Source organism: Emydura macquarii, unplaced genomic scaffold (genome assembly GCF_026122565.2).
Source record: "Emydura macquarii macquarii isolate MOO-44397 ecotype Brisbane River unplaced genomic scaffold, CSIRO-AGI_Emac_v2 contig_1477, whole genome shotgun sequence".
Lineage (NCBI taxonomy): Eukaryota > Metazoa > Chordata > Testudines > Chelidae > Emydura > Emydura macquarii.
The window spans coordinates 8696300-8718510 of record NW_027131614.1 but is presented as its reverse complement, the minus strand read 5'-3'; the positions used below and the strand labels follow the sequence as shown (position 1 = coordinate 8718510).

The window sequence follows — 22211 nt, the reverse complement described above, 5'->3', positions numbered from 1 at the left end:
ATCCAAGGAAACTTATCCGTGACTCCACATTGGAGGTTTTTAGGAACAGTTTAGACAAACACCTGTGAGAGATGGTCTACGCATACTTGGCCATGCTTCAGTACATGCCTTTTGAGGTCACTTCCAGCCCGACATTTCAACGATGGAAGTCTCCTTTGGCATTCTTGTAGCTGGGTGGGATAACAACTCACGTGCTGGTTCACCGTAAACAAACAGGTGTTGTGATGGTACATTCTGTTTTCAATGATAATACATATCACTTTTCTTGTACTGAATGTCAAATCCTTTATCAAGGCATTATCCCTATTTTGCAGATGGAGAAACTGAAGCACAGAGGAGTTAGTGAGTTGCTCAGTATCAAACAGTGAGTCTGTGGCAGAACCAAACACACACACAATCTACTTCTTCCATCCTCAAGTCATTTTATCATTTTAGGCCTTGTATACAATAGCACTTATGTCAGCAAAATTTTTGTTGCTCAGAGGTGGGGAAAAAACACCTCCCTGAGCAACATAATTTTTGACGCATAAGCACTTGTATGGACAGCGCTATGTTGGCAAGAGATGCTCTGCCACTGACATAACGCAACTACACAAACGCTCTTACGGTAGCACAGCTATACCGATACAGCTATGCTGCTGTAAGTTTAGACTATAAAATCTGTGTTGCTTGTATTTGTACAGTGCCCATTACAGTGGGGCCTTGATCTGGATTGGGAGGTGTTGGGTGCTATTTTGATGGAAATACTTAACTTCCCCAGGATTTGTTTGTGCTCCAATCCAATGTTCTGTTTTGGCTCACTGTAGTAATACTTTTTAGTTGTGAATCTAGATTCCCTGGATTCAGACTTGTATGATGGTTTGGGCCTATCTCTATTTCCAGTCCAGTTCACACACCCAAGAAGTTTGGAGAGGCTCTGGATAAACATCTGAACTTCTGGGTGTTGATCAGAATCAAATTAGCTCTAACTTTCTTAGACAGAACATTGTTGTTGCCAAGGTTTACACCTAATTTGCTGCCTGCAGTGATAATACAAGTGTGTGAACTATTACCCCACCCAGTTAAAAGAATTTTAAGGAAATAGAATGCTGCTTAAGCAAGGGGATTTTGGTGACGCAGTAGCAGTCACTCATTAACAGAAACTGTGTTGTGAGCATTGGCGCAATTCCATAGTCAACTACAAAGTCAAACAACTTTATTCACATATACCTTTATTGTAAACCAGACTGTGGAACTTTTTTTTGGGGGGGGGTCCATTGCATTTCTGGTAAACCTTGAATTTACCTTGCTGGCTTGTGATAGGGTAAGTGAAGAGTTATCCTCGTAGCCTAGTCAAATCAAGGTTTAGCACTACTGATGTTCAAAAATGAATAGTAACTGAACTGTGAAAGGAGAGTGCTGTGAAAACAAGTTGTTGTGTTTTGAGGAGAATGAAAACAACAAACAGAACTAACTTTCAGAGCTTTGAACTTCACCTTATCAGATGTCCCCATCTGTCAATGTTAATTCTTGTAACGCTCTGAATCTGGAATGCAAGGTGGCAAAGGGCATGAGAAATGGGATTAGAGAGATGCAGTCTTCATTGGTTCAAACTCAGCTAACTTGGTAGTGACATTGGCAAGGGACTATATCTGAGGAAAAATTCTGCCATTGTAAATCTAGAGTACTGTAATTCCAACAAAGTCATAGAAGTCCCCCCAGATTTACACAGGGGATATTGAAAGCAGAATGGAGCCTCAAGAGTTGTTGATGGCATACCTGAAATTGGGGGAGGAGGAGGGAGCTTAGATGGGTTCCATGCCACAAAGCCAACATGACCTTTTTGTTAGCAATTTTAGCAGATGAAGCATGGAGATTGAATTACTCTCATTTCTAGGGGTACTCTTGCTATGTCATAGTTGAGACATATGGGCCAGGTGGCATAGAGAAAACTGAACTGCTACTGCCCATTCCATATCCTTGCCCTGGAGACTGATGTGTTCCTTTCAGAGAAGAGTCTTGGCCCCTGTTATAATAAGTACTAACTTCACTATGAATATAGAGCACTCTCTTTAAAAAAACAAAACAAACAAACACAAACAAAAAAAACACAACTAAAACCAAAACCAAGGAATATGTGTAACTGGGGATTATCCCCTTTCAGGATTCAGGGGTAGAACCTTCCAGCCTCTGTTCCAATCTGCTCCCTAGAAAGAAACCCCTCTGTCTTTGGCTACATTGGCTTACCTGCGATTAGCAGAGATTAAAGGGTGGGTTTGTTTGAAGAATGCGGTTGATTACCCTGCCATCTAAGTACGATGTAATCTGCTGATCTTTACTGGTTGGTGTCTTGGAACTGAGCCACCAGCCAACAAGCCTACAGATAACTGGGACTGAGGTCGTCTTTGCTGTAGCCCTGTTTGTTTCTCTGCTTATGATTTTCTGTTAAAGTCTTAAACAGAAGCCATGAGACCTGGGGTAGAAGAGGTTTGGTCATATTGTAATGCTCTTTTAAGAGTTTAAAATAAACACAGCTTCCAAGGAAATGGGAAAATTTGGCTCTCATTAATCAGAGGGTCTAATGTCTCCTTTTATGGAGAGGGAGAGAACCGGGGATCTGTGACACTACACTTCCTTCCTTTTCAATAAATATATTCTTAATGCAATTTTCCCCTCACTGTATCTCTTGTGCAATGCAAAAAGATATCTCAGTTCTGTACACTGGCACTGTAAACGTTGTGATGCATCTACATGGAAGTAAGAGATGCTGTCACAGTTACCAGCTGAGCTGCACTTTAGACCCTTTGTTGTCTTGCTCAAATGCACAGGCCTGGTTTCCTTCATTTTTCTAACAGGTAGAACCATGCAGTCCAACTGCTCTGGGACTGGATCTCTGTGTGGCTTTCCCCCGCATCTCCCAACAGGTCCATCTGTGCTTGACACTTGAAAGTCCTTTTCCTCTGGGGCCTGTTACTGGTCCTGATTAAAATGATTCCAACATTATCTTCAGAATAAAGCATTATTTATGTAAGCAGGGTCTGAATGAGCTCCCCCTGAGAGCTAGTGATGAGCTGGGGGGGAAAAGATTTCAGGAACAGACTATACTTGCATAAACAAACCTGTATTGCCATGGCAAAGCAGCTCCATCATGCTATACACTTAAGGGATCAATTCTGGCTGGTGTTGGGTTACAAATCACTTTGTTATTGAGTGCAGGGATAATGAAATATTATCCTTATTGTATGAGTAAAGGGCAGCAGAAAGGTACTTAGCTGCCATAATTGAGGTGGTCACCCTAAATTAAACCTCACTTACTAAGCAGATGCCAAAGTTCAGGGGAGGGAGGAGCAGGTGGGGACGGGTGTTCCTATCTGATGGTGTGGGCTCTGCCTAAGAAGTTCTAGATGCCATTTGACTTGACCCTCCCCTCTCAGCTGTTTAAAGACAGAGCTGATTAAATTCAATTGGGAGTTTTGTTCAGTGATCACAAGAGCTGAAATCACAGATAACCAGGTGCTGTGCCTTAGACCTGCAATGGGACAGAGTTGCAGTGAAAGAGCTTGCACTAGCAATGAGGTTCTTGCCTACCTGCTGAAATCATGGAGAGCTAGTTTAAGAAGTGGAGCCTCAGAACATAAAGTCACAGGAGAAAGACAGCAGTAGTGGAGAACAGCAGCATCAGGACAGTGGCCAGCAGTGGCAGAGTGAATAGCGGTAACTATGAGCTGGTTGTACTGGTGGCTGCAACAGCTGAGATGTTGCTTAACTCCGCTGTCCCCGCAGAGTGGGAGATGAACTCACTTCTGAATGCTGGGTTTTTGCTGACGAAGGACAGCAACTGTGAGCTGTGAGAGAATTGAGACCAAAGAAACTTCTGAATTTTGGGTCCCTAGAGTGTGCTTCCCAGACCTGTATGTGGACAACATAATGCCTGTTCTAGGAACCTCAGTGCAGTGACATACTGAGGGGGGGTCCAGGCCCCTGGGCGCCAGTCTATGGGGGGGGGGGCACCGGGCCTGGCTCTTCACAACGTGCAGGGGGCGGAGGGCCGCAGGAGGCTCTGAGGGGCAGCTGCCATCCAGCCACACCTCAGAGCCACCTGTGTGTCGTGAAGGGCCAGCCTGGTGCCCCCCCCCCCCCCCAGTCTGGGGGGGTGAGGCTGCCCCGCCTAAGCCGGCCTGGGTTGTAGGGCTGGAGCTAGAGAGGCAGGTGCTGTGCGGTGGGTAAGTGTGTTTGTGTGGGGGGGTTGTCAGAGCAATGAGCCGCAGAAAGTCCCCCAAGCAGCAAGAGGTAAGTGGCGTGTCCGTCCCCCCTGCAGGTACAGAACCCCTTGCCCCAGTGCAGCTGGGGGGCAGCACTATGTGGTGTGAGCTGGGGACCCTTCCTGCTCCATGCATGAGACTTGGGGGAGGGGGGGAAAGACCGGGTGTGTGTGTGTGTGTGTGCGTGCAAATGCAGGCTTAGCCTCTGGGCACTGGAGACTCATGGTACACCACTGCCTCAATGCTAAGTTTTTAAAACAGAAAGGTGCCTAATATACAGCATGGGTATCTGTGTGTAGGCACCTAAATAGAAAATCTCTCTCTGAGGCCTGGATTCAGAAAAGGGACACTTAGTCTAGTCTCTGGTGGGGCTCATTTCACTTGTGTGGTTTAGTGTGTGGGTGCTGGGGGAGGGGTGATGGCAGCCTGTGATATATATAGGAGATCAGACTAGATGATCTGGTGGTCCCTTCTGGCCTTAAACTCTATAATTTTAGTGTTCTGAAGCACAGTGTTATCATGCCTCACTTTTAGATACTTAGAAAAATACAGGAAAAACACTAAAGTCCAAAACATGAGCTGGGGGCACAGGGCTCCTTATACAATGAACAGGGAGAGATAGGAACCTTAGAATGCAATCTGCAAAGCCAGCATCCTAGGTGGGGGTGTGGGTGGGGCCAGTGAGAGGAGAGTGTGCTATGCCCCATTCCTCTCTGAGTTTGGCAATTAGAGGACTCCTGGCAGCCCACACTTTTCTCTGCTATAGAGCCCCAAATGGGGGAAGATAAGCACGCCCCCACCTAAGTTGTATGTGAAGCCCAATCCAGTAGGCATGCTCAGAGGACATCTAACTCAAAAGAAAAAATGTGGGGAGCGGGAGGAGGACCTCCCTTATAACCTTTAGCTAGTGGGTAAGGATACTCACCTGGGATGTAAGCAGTGCCTGGCTTAAGTTATTCTCTTCCCCCTCCCCCCACCTGATAAAGAGAAGGAATCTGAACTGGGCTCTGCCACCTTGGGTGAGTACTCTAACCATTGAATTATAGAGTCATTCTAACTCTTCCTCTGGTCCAATTAATATTTAATTAAAATGGAACAACTTCAGTAAGAGACTGAGGGAGCCCCACTGGGCTATGGACTATTTTGATGTGGTTAAAGCACTCTCCTGGGAGATGGCAGCTACCTGTTTAGATTATGTTTCCTCATCAGGCAAGGGGTGCGGGGTCTCCCACATCACAAATGAGTACCCTGGCTACTGGGCTAAAGATTTGAAGGAAGGCCTTCATCTTCTCCCCACCCGCTTGCTATTTTGTGGAGTTACACTCCTCCACTTGGGTCAGGTGTGGGGTGCTCAGAGGTTATCTTCCCCCGGTTTATGGATCGCTGTGGAAGACAGGTGCCTGAGCACCTAGACTCAGTGTGAGGCAGCAGTATGCATGCTGAGAGGCAGGGACATAAGCATCTACAGAACTTCTACTGCAAAAACTTAGGTGCTGAGTGAGTTTAGGTGGCCACAGGGTTAGGTGGCAGCCAAGCAAGAGCTTTGTGGATGGCAGTAGATCCTAAACTGGGACTTAGGCACCTAAACCACTCTGGATCCCCCCAAGTGATTTGCCCCAGGCCACAAACCTAGTTGATTTCAGAACTAGGATCAGAATGGAGGAACTCCTAGCTCCTTAGCAATGCCCAGACCACTAAGTGCCTCCAATTGGTGCATGACAGTAGTGCCTGATCACTTCAGTTGTGCTCTGTACTTGAAGAAAAAAGTTGTCCCGGCATCAGGTGACCTCTTATAATGGTCATTGCCCTACATAACAAGCAGTGCTTTGCTTAGGTCTTTATGCCTTCAACCTGAATCTCATGACAATAGATTTTTTTTATAGATCCTCAGAAATTTAGGACTCCAGCATACATGTGCCAATAATAGCAGTAGTTTGTATTACTGTAGCATCTAGGGGCTGTAGTTGTAGACTATGGACCCATTGTGCTAGGTGCTGTACAAATGCAGAACACGGTTATGTATAAAGCAGCTCATTAAGGAATTTTGGGTGCTGAACAGTTTAATATTATTTCAACTAAATTAAAATATTTTTATGTAATTTGATAGTCTTGTTTTCCAAATGTTTTGATCCCATGTCCACTGCATACGTATTGTGTAATGTAGCGGAGACTCTTCAACAGATGTACAAGATTACACTACAGTGGCATGGACTGTCTCGCTTGCTATACATTTTAAAACAAGCTGGGGTTGGGTTTCCAACATTCTCCTGTCTCGGCTAGTGAGGCGCAAACAGATTTGTTCTAACCGTATGTAATTTTGGTAGGTGTCTTTTTAAGAGGTGCCATGAATGGCCCTCTTCTCTCATCCTTTTCCCTACCATAAATAGTGCTTTTAGAGGTGGGCTTAAAACAAAAGGCAAGAAAGCATTTAGTAAAACATGCAACCCATTCTCTTTAGGATTTCTTCTAGATCTCTGTCTCTGGAGATCAGGATGCTCAGAAACTAGGAGAGTGAGTAATCAAGCAAATGGCTTCCCTATTTCCTTTTTGGGTCCATTCCTTATCCTCTCTAAGGAGACCCAGACTGCCTCTTCTTATGCCTACCTCACATAGGCAGGGTCTGGGTGTATTAAATATACCTCACTAGTTCATAGGCTGCATTCTGGTCCCTGGTCAGCTCTCGAGGCAGCAGAGTTACCTGCTGCCCTTACCCAGGGCTTATGGCAAAGTCACAATCTAGCCCTTAATTCAAAATGCATGTTGCAGTGGCACCATTCATCAAAGGAAAGGAAAACAGCAGGTAAAATGCACTCCCAAATCATGTGATTGTTAGAGTAAGTAATTTATTCAACAGAAAAAAGAAATTACACTAGTACTGTGCCAGCACCTGGCATAGTCAGGGCCTGGAGTGCACTTCATTTTAGTGAATGTTTTTGCCTGAGCAAGCACTGCAGGATCAGGTCTTCCCTTTGTATTTGGCTGTTGGGAGTTGTTCAGACACATTTTGTTCAGTTTAGTTTCACTAGCTAAAAGTATTGAAAGCATCTTGAGTTTGGGACATAGCTCCTGGAGGTGGAATCGAGACATGAACACACCTCCCAACATTTCAAGTGGCTACAGAGGGATGGAAATGGTCACCACCAATCCCTGTGAAGCTATCCTCACTGTGGCAGCTGACCTTGCCTCATCTACTGAGTCTGCACCCTGCTCAGCCCAGCCCACCCAGATGCCCTGTTGCTCCCCTGAAGCCACTGAGCATGACTGAGGGGTCTGAGCATGCTCAGGAGCGCAGAAATCACTGTTCTCCTAGCTCTGCCCTTGGCAATGTAATTCAGTGACACGGGCAGCTGTACGCAAATGTGGGAAATGTTCTACTTCAACCAGGATGGGGTTTTGGGGAGGAGTCAAAGCAGGACAGTCCCGTGATATCCAGGACTATTGGGAGATGTGCATCAAGTCTGAGGAAAAAACAAGAGTTTTTCAAAGACTTCGGGTCGGCTTCCCTGCCTGGGACTGCTCATGTGCATGCAATAAGGGAGTGGTTTCACATTACTTAAAGCGAGTGATGGTGTCAATCTGGCCTTTGGAGAATGTGAAAAGAGAAATTGGAAAAATGCTTATGGCACGAGTGAGCCAGAAGACTCAGGCTTATGATGCCCTAGAACAACGAATGCCCTTTTTCTGCATATAATATGCAACAATTAGACCTTCAGCCATTTGAAACATCATTTTAAAAGTTTCAGGTTGTGCATAACATAGCTAAAGCATGGAGGACCCAGTCCTAGACGGTGCGGAGAACACCACATCTCCCACTGAAGTCAGCGAAAGTTAAGGGCACTCAGAAATTCGTGCTTTCAGACTGGGTTGTCAGAAGCTGCTAAGCACATTGCACAGGTACTGAGTCCATGTGCCACAGTTCTGAAACAAAAATCAGCATCTCCTTGGGGGTATGAATCCACTTTGATGTGTTTGTACACACAAGGAGCTTCTTTTTGATGAGTCAGTGCTACTGCTCTCGCTTTGCAAAACAGAACCTGTAGGTATAATTAAAGAGGGAGAGTGGGACATCTCACCCCAATTTTTAGCTGAGATTGCTCCCTACCCTCTACTGCCATTTTTGGGCTGGCTGAGGTGGGCCAGCTGCAGCCAGGGCAGTCTGAGGCTGTTTGGACAGCAGCAGTAGTTATTGGTCACTTGCTCCCCTCCACTCATGTTTGAACTATGGCTTCACGCTTCAGTCACAATCTCTTGCCTCTAGTACCCACTATGTCCCCTGTGTGGGATGCAGAAGGCTCCAGCCTGTTACAGGCTCAGCTCAGGCCTATCCCCTGATGTCTCTGAGACTGCCTAGGAGGGGAGCCTGGGGGTGATGCAGAAGCTTCTTTCCACTTTCCCACGTTGGTGCAGTGTCTGCATCATTCACAATATTATCCACAAGTTGTGACTGGAGGAGGGAGGGAGGGCAGGGGGGAGAGAATAGGCAGCTCAAGAATTTTTGCTTAAGCCCCATAAAGGGCCCCTTTGGCTACTACAGGCAAATCTGCTGCAGCCTGCCCTAGCAGCTGGCTGCAATATTGGGGAGGGGCTACTCCTGGAGCCTGCCAGGGCAGTGAGTGGTGATGGGGTTAGGTAAGGGGAGGAGGGCGGCAGGAGCCTGCTGGCAGCTGGGGAGGGCTCAGGGAAGCCAGGGCCTACATCTTTGCGTGCATACACTGGTTACATTTAAGGTTGCATTCTTGCATCTTGTGGGGTGCCCAGGCAAGTTCAACAGCAGAGAGAAAAAACACTATTTATTCCTTTCTGCTTTAAAAGAAAATAAATATTTGGGAATCCTTTTTCAAGAGGTTTTAACTTTTGAAGTTGGCAATACTGGTAGGCACATCAATGGGGACAGAGGGTCAGCCATGGGAATGAGGCGGAAACAGCTATGGGGGGGAGACACAAGAGGAGGACAGCAGTGAGATAGGAAATAGCTAGGAGGAGATCACAAGAAGTGCTGGAGTCCTCTTATTTTTTTCCCTTTAAATGAGAGGTTTCAACATAATAAATTGTGGTGCAATTTCTAATTCACTGGAGGAGAAACGTTGCCTTAGGATACAAACAGGATTTCCTACAGAAGAATGCAATGACCCTTCAATATGTGCAGATGCTAGAGGAGTAGGCACAATTTAAGAACTTGGAGACATAGATGGACCTATTGTCACTTTCTGTACCATCACCTGCTTACCCAGTTGCCACCATAATCTCCCAGGGAGTTCATTTTATTCAGTCAGCCTTAGTCCATATGCTTCTGTTCGGTACTTAGTGAGACAGTGCCAGAACTTAGTGCAGAAGAACAGAGTAGGCAGCCAGAACTAAAGGCTTGCAGGCTGTGTGCACAATCACAATGACATCCTGCTTTGACTTTGGCTTGTAATGAATGTTTCTTCTATGCTGTTTTCAGTGGTGGTGTAGCCATGTTGGTCCAAAGGCATTAGAGAGACAAGGTGGGTGAGGTAATAGCTTTTATGGGACCAACTGCTGGTGGTGAAAGAGACAAGCTCTTAAGCTTACACAGAGCTCTTGTTTAAGTCTGGGAAGAAGAGCTCTGTGTAAGTGCAAATCTTGTCTCTTTCACCACCAGAAATTGGTCCCATAAATGATATTACCTCACCTGCCTTGTGTCTCTCCTATGCAGCAGCTCTTGTTTTGAAGAGAATTAGGGAGATGATAGGATTTCATGAATCAAGAATGTTTTAAGGGTCTGGTTCAAAGCCCAAGGAAGTCAGTGGAGGGAACTCCATGGACACTAGGTCAGGCCACAAGGGTCAACTTTTTCCTAAGGGTCCAGCACCCAACCTTTTACTCATCATGCTGAGCTCTCCTGAAAATCTGGCCACCTAAGTGATTAAATGGGCATTGTGTTCTTGAAATCTGTCCCTAAATGTTTAACTTCTAAGATGGGAATATACTTGCCCCTTCTCTTTTATTTTCTTGGTGGTGTTTGTGTTATCCTTTGTGGTTTCCCCAACTCAGTTTCCACACTGTACCAGTGATTGAGGTTACTACACAAAATAACTCAACAAGGCAATCTGGTTTTATAGGCTTTATAATAAAGCTTAACACAGTACATGCTTGGAAAATCATAGAAGATTAGGGTTGGAAGGAACCTCAGGCAGTCATCTGGTTCAACCCCCTTCTCAAAGCAGGACCAGCCCCAACTAAATCATCCCAGCCCGGGCTTTGTCAAGCCAGACTTTAAACACCTCTAAAGATGTAGATTCCACCACCTCCCTAGGTAGCCCACTCCAGTGCTTCACCACCCTCCTAGTAAAAAAGTTTTTCTTAATATCCAACCTAAACCTCCCCCGCTGCAACTTGAGACCATTGGTCCTATTTCTGTCATTTACTACCACTTAGAACAACCTAGCTCCATCCTCTCTGCAACCCCCTTTCAGGTAGTTGAAGGCCTCTCAAATCCCCCCCTCACTCTTCTCTTCTGCAGACTAAACAAGCCTAGTTCCCTCAGCCTCTCCTCATAAGTCATGTGCTCCAGGCCCCTAATAATTTTTGTTGCCCTCTACTGGACTCTCTTCAATTTGTCCACATCCTTTCTGTAGTGGAGGGCCAGAAACTGGACACAGTACTCCAAATGTGGCTCCACCAGTGCTGAACAGAGGGGAATAATCACTTCCCTCGATCTGCGGGCAATGCTCCTACTAATGCAGCCCAATATGCTGTTAGCCTTCTTGGCAATAAGGGCACACTGTTGACTCATATCCAGCTTCTTTTCCACTGTAACCCCCAGGTCCTTTTCTGCAGAACTGCTGCCTAGAAGTTGGTCCCTAGTCTGTAGCAATGCATGGGATTCTTCTGTCCTAAGTGCAGGACTCTGCACTTGAACCTTGTTGAAATGTAGGACCACAAGTTACCATCTGCTTTGTGGTGCAGAGGAAACCAAACTAGCAGAAAACCTGACCGAACTCACCAAGGAGTGGAGAACAGAGGCCCTGCTCTCATCCCTCCTTACTCACATGCTGCAAAAATCCCTTCTTCTGGTACGGGCTCTGTTGCTCTTAGAGGGTACGGCTGGGGTGGAGGTGGACAGCAGCTGTTGGAGGCAGCATGCTTACCAGGAGGCTGAGCAGATTTTTTGAGTGGAAATCTGCCTCTGAGTTACCACTGGTCTGACCAGTGATAGCTGTATCTGCACCTCTGCAGTGCCCCAGTTTTCTGTGGGGAGACCACAGGCTAACATGGAGCAGAATTTCCACAGAGAAGTGGGACTGAGAAAGGCAGAGAGGAGCAATGAATAATGCTGAGGCCTGGTACCTGGAGTTTTTGGAATAGGTGCTATATAAGGGGCTGAAGCAGTTTCAAATCCCATGGGCCAAAATCCCTCCACGTAACAGGCTGATTGACTTTTCACTCTTCAAGCTTCCTCCCAGAAGCTTGGAAGCTGTATTTCCTAGACCTTCTACAAGGAAACATGCATGGTGATAGCATGAGGACTGAAATTGCATCTAAACATGGATCAATATCCAGTAAGCTTACACCAAGACTCTTAATCATAAAGCTTGCTGATGAATTTCTTGCAGTCTTTTTTCTGTGAATCAGGAGAAATAAATCCAGATTATTGCAGCCTTCAACTACCTGAAGGGGGGTTTCAAAAAGGATGGAGCTAGGCTGTTCTCAGTGGTGGCAGATAGAACAAGGGGCAAGTTGCAGTGCGGGAGGTCTAGGTTGGATATTAGGAAAGACTTTTTCACTAGAAGGGTGGTGAAGCACTAGAATGGGTTACCTAGGGAGGTGTGGAATCTCCATTCTTATAGGTCTTTAAGGCCTGGCTTGTTAAAGCCCTGGCTGGAATGATTTAGTTGGGATTGGTCCTGCTTTGAGCAGAGGTTTGGACTACATGACCTCCTGAGGTCCCTTCCAACCCTAATATTCTATGATGTGAATGAGAATTCAACTCAGGGCTATGAAAAAGTAAAAGCACAGAGTGTCAGGCCTGCAGATAATTTAAAAAAAAAAATTGTCCTGGAAAATTAAATTCATCCTGCAGCAGATGAAATGAAGCAAATATATCTGAGATACCAGCAGAGAAACTTTTCAAATATATATATATATATATATGGGGAGCTACTATTTTTGAATTAATATTGGCTGCTTGAAAAAAATAGTGGTTGCAGGGGTTTTGTAATGAGCATGTATTACTGTACCACTAGGTAGCTTTATCATTGAGTGCTAAAGTTTGAAAGACTTGGTTCCTATCTCAGAGTTGCACATTTCAGTCCTGGGTTTCAACTAAGTCTATCTTGGTCTAGCTGAATCTGTATGATGCTTTTAAACCCTTAAAAAGAGATGCAAAATTCAAGATTAGAGGATTCTAAGCCTTCTAATTTAGGATAAGGTATAACCATTTAAAGCTCATTCTCATAATTCAGATCCCAGTTCACTGAAGCAGTTAAGTACATGTTTAAGTTCATCTGTAGTCAGTAAAGCACTGAGGTACATGGTTATCTTTAAGAACGTGTCTTAAGATAAGCACACACTTAAATGTTTTGCTGTAGAGGGATGGACTGCTCATTTGGTGCCTTAATTTCTCCAAATGAATGTGATACTGATAATGCTGAAAATAAAAAAACATTTTTTCTCTTTGAAAAATGCTAGCAATCAGGAAAATATGAAACACATACAGAATAAATTGGAAAAAGAACACTTATTTTGACAAAGGCTGGAAGAATCTTTGTAAATTACTTTTAATATTTTATGGAATAAAATCAAAACTTGGTTTAAAAATGTCTGTGCTGAGCTGGGAAAGAATTGGGTATTTAAAAAAACCAAAAAACAATAACCAATCACACTTTAAGGGTTACATTAAAAGAAAAGGAGAGAGCATAATCCAGTGATTATTAGATTATGACAGCTTTACATTTCTTCAGTTTATGCTGAACCTAGAGAAATTTGCTAAAGATCTAAAATAGTTTGCTAGTTAATTAAATATGAAAAGATACTCATCTAATTTTGCATTCCCTATGCACCCAAACGCCCTCTGAAATAATTGAGCCTTGGGCCTGAATTCCTTACACACCATTGGTCAGCATGGAACGTCACAGTTTACACTTTAAGGAATATGAATTGTGAGAGCCAGAGGTTCCAAACGTAGGAAGAGAGACAGACTTATCCCTCTTTGTAGAGTAGACTAATTTTGACATAAAATAAAGCAGGGAGAATTCTAGACATCTGCCTGCTAAGCAAGATCACTTTTAAAATTTTTAACTTCATCAGACTTGTGAAAGGAGGGACCCAATTCTGGGAGGGATTGAATGTCCAACCACCTCTGAAGCCAATAAATTCCATGAGTTTAGTGGGCTCTTGGCATCTAGCAGGGTCAAGTCACATGAGTGAAATTAAAGCCGGCACAGATTGTATGGAGAGGGAAAAGAATTAAGGCAGCAAAATGTATTACTACAGTAAGAGTGGATCATTACAAAGCAGCCTAGGAGAAGCCTGAGGGAGCTGCTATGAGTGATTATTGATTCCAGGGAAAGGATATCTCAAGGGCAGGGATTATCATGTGGGCGCTGCAATGAAGTAACAATGCACTCCCTCTCCCCCGGCAAATGAATCATAACTGTAGAGAGTACGGTATGCTTAACTAGACACTTGCAACTTGATATTCTTGGCCACTGTTATTCCCTCTGGTCCCTAAATCAGCCATAGTCATCACTTTCTTTATCAGAATAAATGGTGGTGTTATACTGATGCCCTTGGCAAACACCTACCTTTCTCTCTTAATTTTCCACCACACCATATTCAGTGCTGCCGCTCAAGAGTTCAAATATCAGGAGAGGTCTCAGAATCATGAGATTTTTTTAAAAAAATCACATATTTTCAGTCTTTGCTCTACTCTTCTGCCAAGAGGTTTGTGATAACGTCAAGTTAAAAAGTCAGCCTTTAATGTACACAAATACATGCCTCTCCCTGGTTGCTCAGATGTAGATTCCACTTTCCCTCTTTTCACCCCTAACGTAGGGGAACTGCTATCCTTTGCCTATTACTGTCTTGACTCTCTCCCCTCCCGGTTTATTTCCTTTGATAAAAGAAGGGCTAGACAGTAGATAGTTTGAGAACCTCTGACCTAATTAATGCATCAGGATTCACACTGGCAGATTGAACTGGTATTACTTTTTAGGGTTCGTAAGTTACAGATCTGTTAAAGGACTATACACTAACTCCTGCTTTCTGAATTTAGGTGCAGAGGAATGTATCAAGACAGGAGGACCACAGACAAAAATGAGTATTGTACATTGAAAGCAACAGCAAAAATAAATGTTTCTGTCATTTACCTATGAGTAAATGTGTATGTAGTACTGTAATGAAAGAGATGATCTATTCACAAATAAGTATGGAATAACTCATCTCTATTAGCTAGTCAGTGACCAGCATCCTTGGGGAGTATAGTTATGTAATCTCCCTTCATTAAATACATATATATATATATATATATATATATATATATATATATATACATATTTTAATTAAGCATTGAAAGTATTTGTAAAATATTTGTTAAAATGACCCTGCGTGAGGGATGTAAGCTGTTGCATAGAAACACTAACCCTTGTAAGTGATAATGTTACAGTAAAAATAATATGGGATTGGTTTAGCCTTTTGCAAGAGCAGCACTTCCCTGACTCCCTCCACCCTTCTCTGCCTGAGACTGGGTAACGCTTCCCCTCCCCTGATTCTTGCTGCTCCTGAAGCCCTCTTCCACTCTGCAACCCCGAATTCTGCCTCCTGCTCCCCCCCATTCTTCCCATCCACCTTTCCCAGTATCTCTGCAGCTCCACACAGACCCTGTGACCTGTCCAGCCCCCTGAACTATAGAGTGGCGGCCATTTTGCCTGTGGGTATGGCTTCAATCTTACTGAAAACAGCGGGAGCCTCCCTTCCACATGCAGATAGCCACCCTTCCCTGGATATTCATCTATCCCATAACACACTTGCTCACAGGTATAAGCAGGGGCTGAATGAACTCTCCCCTGCTGAGCTGGGTGGGGTGGGGAGGGGGCAAAAGGCTTCAGGGTCAGGCTGTACTTGCATGAATACACCCTCCTGGCCTAGGTGCTCAGCATGATGGGACTGCTTTGCCCAGTGATCATTTTGGCTGGTGGTGTGTTATAAATCACGTTAGTGTTAAATGCAGGAGTAACGAAATGTTGTCCTCTTTATTGTTAAACAAATGGCAGCAGAACTGTACTTAGCCTGTTCTGATGGAAGGGTCACATTGATCTGAACAGAACTGGCAAAGCAAAGGGTTGGGGACAGGTATTCCTACTGAAAGCGTGGGTTTTGCTTAGAGCCTCAGGCATGGTTTAACTCCCCCTCCCACTGTTCAGAGACAGAGCTCATTAAGATTCCATTAGGAGTCTTTTGTTTTGTTAAGTGCTTGCTAGAGCTCACATCCTTCTCTGTGGGACAGCGCTCCTGCCTGCATCAGCACTGAGGTTTCTCCACCACAGACTGACAATCACTGAGAGCTGAAATCAATGAGACCGGGGTGGAATGTCGAGGGACTGACCTGCAGCAGACATAGTAGAAGCAGGTGGTGGCAGCGCGGTTGGCAGGGTGGAATGTCGAGGGACTGACCTGCAGCAGACATAGTAGAAGCAGGTGGTGGCAGCGCGGTTGGCAGGGTGGCTAGTGGAGTGGTTGGCAGCACAGCTGGCAAAGCAGCTGGCAGGGCAGCCGGAGGAGCATGAGCAGCCAGCAGGGTGGCTGAGAGAGTGGCAGGCAGTGTGGCCAGCAGGGCAAGCAAGGGGCCTTCTCCCTCTACCCACCCCACCCCAGCACGGTGGAAGATGAACTCACTCAGATGCATCTCCAAGTTCTAGGTCATCACTGACCAAGGACAACAACTGTGACTGGGGGTGTGGGGAAGCAAGAAGGGAGAAGCAAAGGACACTGCCCTAATGCACTCTGGGGTGGGGGCTTGACTCATGGTTTTTTGTGGTTATGAATCCTGCTTGCACTGTTTTCCCAAACTAGTGCTGAGTTACTTCCTTCCTCTTATTAAAAGGTGGTCTTTCTACACACAGACTGAATGCTTGCAAGAGGGGAAGTATTGCCTATTGGAGGCACCTGGGGGGGTGATGTGCAATTTCCCAGGTGATTGGGTGGGAGCTTGAGCCGGTTGTGTTGTATTGTTGGAAAGAAATCCCTAGGTATTGAACCCGGCCCTGATTGCTGCCAGCTCAGTTTGGTAGAAGGTTTACACATAGACATCCACAGACCCATGCACCCACACTCAGTTCCGTTTATTTTAAACCAATTCCGTGGTACATTATTTGAATAAGAAACCATAAAATATTGCCACAGTGTGGAGAGACCTGGCACGCTCAGGTCTCTGGCTGAGGTAGTTATAGGCTGCCCAGAATAGGGCAGTATTATTGAGGAACAGGTCACCTATGTAATCTTTCATTTTGCAAATGCAGCAAACATTCTCAAGGAATCCAGTTATTACATTAGTAAGAGTATGTGGTGTTTGAAATCAGAGTAAGGCATATGAGAGTAAACCCTGCTTTCTGCCACTGGAGTGTGTCTATGCTAGGGGTTTGCACTGTTGTGCCTATAATCAGGTTAGGCCATTTTTGAAGGATGTTATTTACATTCTTATACCCTCTCAGAGAAAGAAGATGGTCCAGTGGTCAGAGCATTTGCTTAGAACTTGGAAGACTTTGTTTCAAGTCCTTGGTCCACCACAAACTTCCTGTGTGACTGTGGGCAAGTCACTTAGTCTTTCAATACATCAGTAAAATGGGAATAATAGCACTTACTCGCAAAGGTATGGTGAGGCTAAATAGCTAAGATTGTAAAATGCTCAGATTATAAGGTAATGGGAGTTGTACCTAAGAAAGATATCTCATAACTTCATAAGCTATGTAAAATAGTTGCATCTTTAAACACAGTCTATTTTTATATATATATATATATATATATATATATATAATAAAATGCATATAATTGCTGAAACTGCAAGAAAAATATCAGAATCCCCTGTGTAATTACAGAAAAAAATCAAAATACAAAAATAACTGAATTTAAATTGTTTCATTAGCCTTATATATAATTTTAGATTAAGTGATTTGGCTAAGGCCCCATAATGAGTCATCGGCCCCTTGATGTCTGTATGTCTGTGCATTTGTAGAGGAACCCTCAGAGCTATGTACCTGCACTGAAAGGAAAACATATGTCATCTAAACTAAGACTATGTCTATGCTACAACCTATGCCAGCCTAATTTAAGTCTCCCACTGACATAGCTTCTGCCACTCGCAGAGGTGGTTTGCTTTTTTATGTCGACGGGAGAGCTTTCTCTGTTGGCATAGCGCATCTTCACCACATGCACTGCAGTGGCTCAGCTGTATTGGTAGAGCTGCAGCACTGTACATATAGACATGGTCTAAGTCATTTTGAGAGTCTGATCTCTGCAGGAACATTACTTCCCTGATTTCTCCCACCGACTCCTGTTCATGGCACTTTATCTTAACTAGTTCAAGCTCGTTGCTTAGCTCAGTAAAAATTTTGGTCCCTAGTTGTAAATTAATCTAGTTTGGTGCATTTTCTCAGTGTAAACTCTTGGCAAGAACTACAGATGGGTCTGATGTAGAACTCTGGTTCTTGATTAAAGAAATAGGTCTGAGAGGGTTGCAGGTGAGCTTTCACCCATTTTCAAGAGCAGCAGGTCAGATCCAGCTTCCAGAGGATAAATTTGGAACTGATCTATAGATGGAGAATGGTGGAATATGTTTGAGATGGAGCTCCATGAGAAAGACATGACTAACTTTCTGTTAAAAGAAAAAAAAAAAAAAAAGTCTGAGATGAATCCATCTGGCCCAAGGGTCTTGCCAGCCAATTGCTGCTGTTGGACCTGAGAAGGTCTGTTTGGTTTTTTTGGTCCAGATTTTTAGAAGAGAATTGTTGGTAATGTCTCTGAGGGAGATGTTGGGAAAGAGAACCATATTCAGATTTTTCGTGAGGATTGTTCATGCACTGTTTGATTTCCTAGAAGGGGATTGAAAATCACTAAGATGAGTGCCCTTGTTTTTTCAGAGAGACAAGGTGGGTGAGGTAATACCTTTTATTGGACCAACTTCTCTTGGTGAGAGAGACAGGCTTTCGAGCTATACAGAACTGAGTGTGTGACTGTCTGTCCCTCATTGGGAGTCTTATATACCAGTATCGCACATTTTGGGGATGTCAACATTTGAATTTTTATTGGTGCTTTAGCACTTGTTAACTAACATAACAGTAAATTCTAGTATAGATATGCCACATACGGTTGTCTCTAGCCATGGTTAACCCTACTTTATATTTACAAACATTTGTTCCTAATCATGTTTATCCGTCTACACTGGAACTGAGAGTTGTATTAGTTAACTAACATCTGTTTAACCATGACTAAACATTAGTGTGGACATTCCCTTTGTGAGCCTGGATGAAGGGACTTATATTCATGAAAATAACAGATCACATACTTAAAGTACAAATACAATACTGGGCGAGAACTCTCCCACTATATTAAAATGCACTATGGAACTAGCTTAAAAATGTCTCTTAAATATGGAAAACATTCTAAATTGTCAGTTCTGGCTTAATTTTATTTATGTATTTATTTTAAGTGTTTTTTTTAAAGAGTACTGAAAGAGGAGATACATATATTTAAAATTTCTTTGTCAGAAAAAAGGGATTTAAAAAAATCACAAAGTGTGTCGCTGGTATGCTTTGTCACCCTATTTACATATTCAATACAGGATATTCTTGTTTTATTTGTAATTACAGGTTTATGCCTCATCAGTAAAAAGCTGTTTTTAAAAAATTTGTACAAACCAAACCAAAACAAAAAGTTGTCTAGACTGGATTAATATTTAACAAATTTCTCTTTCTTCTTCAAGTGCTTGCTCATGTCCATTCCACTATAGATGTGTGCACGCCTCTGTACATGGCTATCGGAACTTTTTTTCTCCTAAGCAGATCCCGTAGGGCCGGCTCTGGTGTCCCCTGGAGTCCTGCGCACATGTCACGGTATGCACTACGCCCCCTCAGTCCCTTCTTTCTGTCCATGACGGTTACTGGAACTGCCTGCGCTTGCAATGCAAGCACTTAATTCCCCATGTTTTGAACTTTAATTACTGATGTTTTGTGTTAGTTAGTTAGTTAGATTAGTAACTGTTGTAGTGGTAGTTAGAGACTTTGAGATAGTCTAGCTGAGGCTTTACCGGGAGCAGGTAAGCTCCGGTGTCATGGCTTCAAGCCGTGCACTCTGATGGGAAGGCTTTCCTGCTAAGTGACTCCCACTGCCTGAAGCATGGGGGGGAAGCCCTTCGTAAGGAAAAGAATGGATCAATAAGGCTTTCAGACCTCCAGAAAATCCGCCTGAAAGCCTTGCTCATGGAGCCCCCGAGCCGGCTCTGAGCCAACCTGCTCCACTGCGGTACCCAGCCTGCTGTCGGTGCAGAGGGCACCATCGACATCGACCCAACTCGGCACCGCGAATGGATGGAATCAGCTCTCGGAGCGCAGATACTCCCCCACACCATCGAAGCAGGCGGGATGGAGCACCGATCCATACTGAGGTTGGATCACAGAGACCCGCTGCCTGAGTCAGTGTCTCCAGCCAGGGAACCTCCCCTGACTTGGGGGACTGGGGGAGCCGCTCGGCACCTGCCGGCACAGTTGACTTCGGTGGCCATCGGGCGGCAAGGGCCTGGTTGGCCTGGCATATGCCACCGCTGCCCATACCTCCATGAGACAGAAGGGGCTGGCGTTATGGGGAAGTCCGCGTTGGGATCCCCTGAATGGCTCAGGAGATCTCCGGTATGGGGAGGAAGATCTCCTGCAGACCAGTTTCTTAGGGTAGAGCAGGAACGCTCCCCTAGAAGTTATCCCAGGTCGCGGTCGCCGGACCAACCTTCATCAAGGCGGAGAGCGAAGTCATCCGCGCCATACTGGTCTTGACCCCCCAGCACCAGGCGAGGTCCATCCCACTGCTCTGGCAACGAAGAGTTCGCCTGTAAGGACATGGTGCTTATCCCGGTCACCAGAGACAGTCTCGGTACTGAGGAATTTGCTGGGCGACGCCAAACCCGGTTGCCGGAGACAGCCTCAGCACTGAGGAGTTCGCCCCCACACCGAGGCAAACCTAGAGGCGGGAGACAGCCTCGGCACCGAGGATTTGCCCCCTGCACTGAGGTTGCGCCAAACTCTGTGGCTGGAGACAGACTCGGCACCGAGGAGTTCGCCCTGCACTGCGGCCAGGCAGAACCCAGTTGCTGGAGTTTGACTTGGCGCCGAGATGCATGCAGAGTGCAAAGTCCTTGGTACTAGGATGATGCTCAGGTCATCCCAGCTCGTCGCAGCATTGTCCGTACGCCTGCTCCGGCCAAGGCACCCACGACGAACCTGGTAGTCGAGGTCATCGACGTCGAGGGGACACTCTCTGGAGCGATGGTACTGCACAGTGAGAGCCCTTGGGGCAGCCTCAGCCGTGGTCTTTTGACAGTGCCTCAGTATCCCTTTGGGGATGTAGTACCTGGGGGAGCCACCACCAACAAAAGGTGCCAGAACTCCAGGTGGATGGCCTCAGAGGCAATGGTCACCCCAATGGCTGTATGGAGGCCTACAGGGTTTCCCAGGGGTGAACAGGACCAGAGTCCATCAACCCCTCGGGGACGCAGTCAGTGCCTCAGGTACAGGGAAAGGGCCACCATTCACCTTCGGATGACAATTTGGCCCCACGGGCAGGGTCTCCTGTGGGGACCGCCTGTCGGCGGGAAGAGGTGCTGTGGCCTGCAGAGCCCTTCCCCCTTCCACCCTACCAGCTGAAGCATGCTCCTGGGCCCTGGTTGATTCTAGGGCACACTGGGAACTGCTCAAGAGGTGGACTCCACCTTGGGACTGGAGGCGAAGGAGCAAAAGGGGCATCAGGCAATCTTTAATGTGCTACTGGTGGGCTCCACAGTGTGGTAGCCCTCCTGGTCTACAGTGGGGCACTCAACATAGTGAGGGTCTCATGGCAAACTCCCTCCTCCGTAGCCCGATGACTAAATGAGCCTAGAAGAATATTACACCCCAGCCAAGGGTTTGAATATTGTTCACCACCCCGCCTCAGGTCCCTGGTGGTGGTTGCCACTGACCACAGGGATAGGCAGGGCAGCTGGGCTCTACTCCAGAGAACAAGGGCGATTGCAAGCCAGACTTGTTTGGAGAAAAATGTTATTCAATAGCACTACCAGCAAGTAGAAGGTGAGCCCTCAGGGGACTAGGTGAGTTGCTTTGCTGAGGCTCTGCCCGGCAGCAGGCGCTGAACCTGTATACCATGCAGAAGAGGGTACCACGGGAGCTAGCGCAGTGCTGCAGGCTTCCTCAGCTGCTGCTGATTCGGTGGGCAGAGCCATACCCCCCGCCATCGGCATGCTCAGATGTCAGTGGCTGCAATCTCGGGCTGTCCCAAAAGATCCAGCAGCCCATCTGGGGCCCTTCCTTGGATGAGTCAGCCTTCTCTTTGGTTCGGATAGGCAAAGCTGCATGGTCTCAAGGACTCCAAGACCACGCTCTGTTCCCTGGGCCGTTACATGACACAGACCTTTAGGTGTCAGGCAGGTCCCCAAGGACAGCAGCAGCAGAGGTGTCAGCCACAGCAGAGGTGTCGTGAACTACGGGCAATGGGACAGAGTCAGGGAGTCTAGGAGACACCATCCGCCCTGAGTGGCTCCTTAGGTCCTCAGTCAGTGTCCTCTTGGCAATAGGGCAATTGGAAAAGGCCCTTTCTGATGGTGCACGCAACGGCAGCGCCCTAGCCTATACCCTCCTTCAGCTTGGTGTGAGCCAGAACACCTTCAGACCACTGGGTCCTTGATATAGTTCGGGAGCTAGGGCCCCCTGTTGTCTCCTCCGCCGCCCCCTCAACACCTCCCCCTTCCTCCCT

The 22211-nt window shown here is 45.8% G+C and overlaps 1 long non-coding RNA gene across 7 annotated transcripts in view; it reads left to right on the top strand.

Moving 5' to 3' along the window:
- The window catches only part of LOC137156695 (uncharacterized), an 83794-nt gene that overhangs the window by 20096 nt on the left and 41487 nt on the right, over window positions 1-22211 (top strand). The window contains exon 1 of one of the 7 annotated variants that reach the window (XR_010920857.1): window positions 3506-3693. The exons of 1 other annotated variant lie outside the window; for it this stretch is intronic. This is a non-coding gene — a long non-coding RNA (uncharacterized lncRNA). Of the gene's footprint in view, window positions 1-3505; window positions 3694-4248; window positions 4270-5228; window positions 5261-22211 lie in introns of those variants that run through there. 5 more of the 7 variants (XR_010920859.1, XR_010920856.1, XR_010920863.1 and 2 more) reach the window with 5 other exon arrangements.